Source organism: Carassius gibelio, chromosome B8 (assembly GCF_023724105.1).
Source record: "Carassius gibelio isolate Cgi1373 ecotype wild population from Czech Republic chromosome B8, carGib1.2-hapl.c, whole genome shotgun sequence".
Taxonomy (NCBI): Eukaryota; Metazoa; Chordata; class Actinopteri; order Cypriniformes; family Cyprinidae; genus Carassius; species Carassius gibelio.
This window is the reverse complement of record NC_068403.1, coordinates 15,455,427-15,461,426: the sequence shown is the minus strand read 5'-3', so window position 1 is coordinate 15,461,426 and position 6,000 is coordinate 15,455,427.

The window sequence follows — 6,000 nt, the reverse complement described above, 5'->3', positions numbered from 1 at the left end:
TCTCTGCTCAGCCAGCCTGCAAAGAGAGCGTCGTCATTGCAGACCCACAATGCGGTCCAGAACAACTCTTCTAATAACTAGAACTCCCTCAGGGTCTGGAAGGTTATTTAATTTTTCTCTGAAAACATCTCACCTCAGCTCATAAAAGCCAATTAGACTTGAACCCACATAATCTGTTCAAATTGACTGTTTTTATGTTTGGGGTCACCAATTTTGACATAAACTTAATTTTTGTCTCTTAATTTGTACTTTTGTAAAATCAATATACACTATCAATTGAAAATTAGGGGCCAGTAAGATTTTTCTAAACAAATTAATACTTTTATTCAGGATTAAATTGATCAAAAGTGACTATTTTTTAATATGCATGTCTTATATCATTGTTTTGAGACTGTTCGGTGTCAATTAATTAATACGGTGTTGATTAATCTCTGCCCAAAATAACACTGTGATCAGACTAGGGACCTGGTGGGCTGTTTCTGATCCTCTCAGTTTTGTTCTGGTGTTGATTTGCAGATTGTCAATGAGCAAACTGACTTCAGTCTTCTTGATTTTATTGGAGACTGACCCACTGAACTTAGAGATCTATACACCTGCTACCCATAGCACACAATCTCTCTCTCTCTCTCTCTCTCTCTCTCACACACACACACACTTAAAGAGCTAAATAGAGGGAAGAGAGAGTGAAAGATGGTGTAAGCGTCCAGACAAGAGTGGTGCTGTTATCTAGTAAATCGGTCTGAATTGAAGCATCCTGCAGAATATGTGATGAGTGTGTGTTGTGTTTGAGTGTGTGATGGGGGTAGGGTGGATAAGAAGGGGGACTCTTTGTTCCCACATCCATCTGCTGGAACCTAACAAAGGGTAGTAAAGGAGGAAGAAAGAGAGGCAGACGGGTTTAGGGAATGAGAAACACCACACAGATTGCCTGATGTTGAATGCTTGTGTGTAAATGAAAACAATTTAATCCTGTGCTAAAGGGATGGCAATGTGAAAACCCTCAACTGTCTACAAAAAGCATGTAATATTGATTTTAATTTTTCTCGTTTGTAGAGCACTTCAAGTCGGAAGCTCTTTGACAGCATCATGTCCATCATCTAACTGGTCGAAACTGACAGACTCTTGGGTTTCAGTGCAAAGCAACAGGTTTTGGTGAAATTAAAATAATTCAGATTTTAAATTTCTGTACGCATCGTTCTATAATTTTGAATGGTTTCTGGTAATTATTCAGATGCTTTGGTATATATATATATATATATATATTGTCACGGGAGGAGCACAAGACAGACACAGTGGGCGTGGCGTCAGGCCTCGGAGAGGCTTTTATTAACAGAAATCATAAAACAAAGGGAATAAAAGTGGCCAAAGGGGGAAAGTGTCCAAAATAACAGGGAATCTGGTGTCCTCGTCGTGCTGCGGGATTTGTGTAGGTCGGGCAGTGTTCATCAAGGAAGGGTCCAGGCAAGGGGCGGAGTCCGGCGGCCGCACGCGCTCCCCTCCTTGGTCCGGGGCGCGAGGGGCGGCGGCTTCTCCTAGCGGCCGCGTCTCTCTCGTTGGCCGCGGCGCTGGTAGGGGATGGACGGCCCGGCATCCTGGCCCGTCGGCCGTGTATACGGGTGCGGTTCCCATCCGGATCGCGGGTCCGGCAGCTCACGTCTTGGTGGCGCGGGAGTCCCTCAACGCACCCTTCCTGGACCCACGAGGACACCAGTGTGCATGCACGGGGAAGAGACCGGTCTCCTGAGGAGAGGCGCGTTGGGCTTTTAAACAGCGGCGGTAATGAGGCTCCACTTCCTTCAGGTGTGCCCCATCACACGCCGCCAGCCCTGACTCGTCCAGCGCCCCTCCTCTCACACACCCACTCCAGTCGGGAGCCTGGTGAAGGGCGGCGATTTAGGACGGGGTGCCGGTGATAATCAGGGAGGAGGCAGCTGACTCGTCACAATATATATATATATATATATATATATATACATATATATATATATATATACATATATATATATATATATATATATATATATATATATATATATATATATACATATATATATATATATATATATATATATATATATATATATATATATATATGTATATATATATATATATATATATATATATATATATATATATATATATGTATATATATATATACACATATATATATATATATATATATATATATATATACATATATATATATATATATATATATATATATATATATATATATATATATATATATATGTATATATATATATATATATATATATATATATATATATATTATTGGTTGGAATTCTACTGAAATTGAAATCATTTTAATTGATTTAGACTTTTTTTAAACAGTGTAGGTAAATGTTTAAAATAATCTCGTTAAAAGAAATTCTAAATACATTTTTAAACAATTGAAAGAATGAAAGAATAAAAGACTTGCAAATTTTCAGTGAATTTTATAATGGATCAAAAATGTCATTCACAAAGTAAGCTAACAGCTACCGACATCTTGATAAAGAACAAAAATGCAGCTGTTTCAGTTCTTTTTTGTGTTGGGTCTGAGATGTTACATACATAATTGATGCCGTTAGTTCCTTCTCAAAACGTCTTCAGAGAATGAAGGACCCTTCAGCAATGCCTGCACTCAGCCAAATTACACTTAAGTTCCTGCTCAATATTTTAACAGGACTCTGGAGTCGGTTGGGAGGGAGTTTAATGACGGGGTGCCTTTATGTATCACAGAAGCACTAGGCAGAAGCACTTGATGGCACGTCTAATGGGCCTCTTAGTTAAATATGATCTATTAAAATCCTAAACCCTGAATAACCCATTTAAACGACACTCTAACTCTTCCCACACACTAGACGCTCCATTTCATTACATTTCCTTCCTCTTTCATAGCTGTACATTTACACAATATTTAGTTTTTCGGTGTCACCCATCGTCTCAACTTTAGCACCTAAAGGATCTCATTTTTTAAAAAGTAGGGCAGAATTTTGTTTACCAACTTCTTTCATGCAACTTTGAACCATCAGAAGCACTAGATTAAGTGTCTGAGTCTGGAGATTCTTCTCTGCTCAGCCAGCCTGCAAAGAGAGCGTCGTCATTGCAGACCCACAATGCGGTCCAGAACAACTCTTCTAATAACTAGAACTCCCTCAGGGTCTGGAAGGTTATTTAATTTTTCTCTGAAAACATCTCACCTCAGCTCATAAAAGCCAATTAGACTTGAACCCACATAATCTGTTCAAATTGACTGTTTTTATGTTTGGGGTCACCAATTTTGACATAAACTTAATTTTTGTCTCTTAATTTGTACTTTTGTAAAATCAATATACACTATCAATTGAAAATTAGGGGCCAGTAAGATTTTTCTAAACAAATTAATACTTTTATTCAGGATTAAATTGATCAAAAGTGACTATTTTTTAATATGCATGTCTTATATCATTGTTTTGAGACTGTTCGGTGTCAATTAATTAATACGGTGTTGATTAATCTCTGCCCAAAATAACACTGTGATCAGACTAGGGACCTGGTGGGCTGTTTCTGATCCTCTCAGTTTTGTTCTGGTGTTGATTTGCAGATTGTCAATGAGCAAACTGACTTCAGTCTTCTTGATTTTATTGGAGACTGACCCACTGAACTTAGAGATCTATACACCTGCTACCCATAGCACACAATCTCTCTCTCTCTCTCTCTCTCTCTCTCACACACACACACACTTAAAGAGCTAAATAGAGGGAAGAGAGAGTGAAAGATGGTGTAAGCGTCCAGACAAGAGTGGTGCTGTTATCTAGTAAATCGGTCTGAATTGAAGCATCCTGCAGAATATGTGATGAGTGTGTGTTGTGTTTGAGTGTGTGATGGGGGTAGGGTGGATAAGAAGGGGGACTCTTTGTTCCCACATCCATCTGCTGGAACCTAACAAAGGGTAGTAAAGGAGGAAGAAAGAGAGGCAGACGGGTTTAGGGAATGAGAAACACCACACAGATTGCCTGATGTTGAATGCTTGTGTGTAAATGAAAACAATTTAATCCTGTGCTAAAGGGATGGCAATGTGAAAACCCTCAACTGTCTGCTATATTGTTGTTGTAGCTATAAATAATCTTGAGTATTAATTAACACTTGTAAAAGAAGAGAGACATAAATTGTCTTTGAAGCTCTGTGTCCCTCACTACAGTAAATATAAATGTGTCCATTAGCTGCTGTGAGGAATTTTATGAATGTTCCTTTAGTCATTTTATGGGTTATAACAGGTGCCTTTATGCTTTTTTCATCAGCATTCTCACCAGATTCTGACATGTGTGACTGAGGCTCAAATGAACCTGATTATGACCCTGGAAACATCAGTGATTTGGCCAGGCATAAGATTAATTACCACACCACCCAGGAGCACATTAATGCGCTTTATTAGTCATATTTCCATGTTCTATGTGAAGTCATTGACAGAGGAGGAAAAACATCCTATATTGAGCCGTTATTTCAGATTTGTCAAAAAAAAAAAGTATTCAAAGGCTTTCCAGAGTACATGGAGAAAGAAAGGTCAGCGCCTCATTTCTGATCTAAACCGTTTCAAAGCCTCTCTTTTCAATCTCTCAGCCACTTCTTCTCTCTCCCTCTCCCTGCCTCTGAAACATTAAGGTCAACCTTTGTAAATGTTTTCATATCTGTGATTTCTTTGTATAAGGAGGTATTTTAGGCTTTAGGCAGTTACATTAAAGCTGCAGTATGTAATTGCGAAAAGTAGACCAATCGCTGAAAACCAGCTGGCCCATAACCTTAATCCAGAATGAATAGCCTTGTACAGGTTTGTGTGTGTGTGTGTGTGTGTGTTTATATATATACATACATACATATAGATGAAAATATGAGCAAAATTAAGTTAGAATGACATTTATGTTTTGTTATTTTGACCTTGGAAGCACTGTAAATATGGCAGAATGACATAATTACTACATCAGACAGATTTCTCTCTCTCTCTTTCTCTTTCTCTTTCTCTTTCTCTCTCACACACACACATATATATTCTTAGTACAAGCTTAGTGTATTTCTGCCTAGTTTTCCTCCTTATCTAGTTAAGGTCACTCTGTTTCTTTCTCTGAAATGAAAATGGAAATGTAGCTTTATAAATATGTATGAGCATGATTGCCTTCCAGCACTCAGAGTAAAAATATTTAGCATCTTTGATCATGTTTATTCAAAGGTTCATCTTTCTTCACAACTTGGATTGTTTTTCAGCGCATAAGCTGAACTATCGTCTGTTTGGGCTCAGGGTGACCTTGCGGAGTACGACAGCTGTTGTCAGATCTGACTGTGTTGCACAACTCTGCTGGACTTGTGCTACATGTGAAAGCTGCAGCCAGCGCAGCAGAAACATGACGGATGCTAAGTTTAGACTCACGGTGAGGACAAGCCCGTGGGGGAGCGTGATGTGCTGTCAGCCTTCAGCTCCAGGTGAGGAGTTCGCGTGTTATGGCATGACAAAAGAGCAGTGAGCTAGAATAAACAGCAGTGGATCAGTGAAATCGAGCCGGGAGGCAAATAATGGCCTGAATGTGAAAATCCCTCTATTCTCAGTGTCCTGAAATGTATGCATCGGTTCTTTTTTCTTTATTGACCTTGCAATATAACATTTGTTAAGGAAAGTCAGAAGTAATTAAAGGGATAGTCATTATTTTTCTCACACTCCAGTTGTTACAAACTTTCTTTCTTCTGCTGAAAAATGTTACTAACTAATCATAACAATACAACTATGCATGAACTAAATTGTCATTATGTTTTACATAAACTTAAATATCTTGTTCACCTATGATTGAAATTGGGTGATATTACTAAAATGTATATTTTATCAAACACTTGCAGGTTTTTGTAGGCATAGATCATCATGATTCATTAGTGATTAATACAATTCAAACTTCAATTAAATCTTCAATTCTATTTAATTTATAAGCTCTTAAAATCCATAATATAACTCTTAATTTATAAAGAGTTCAGGCA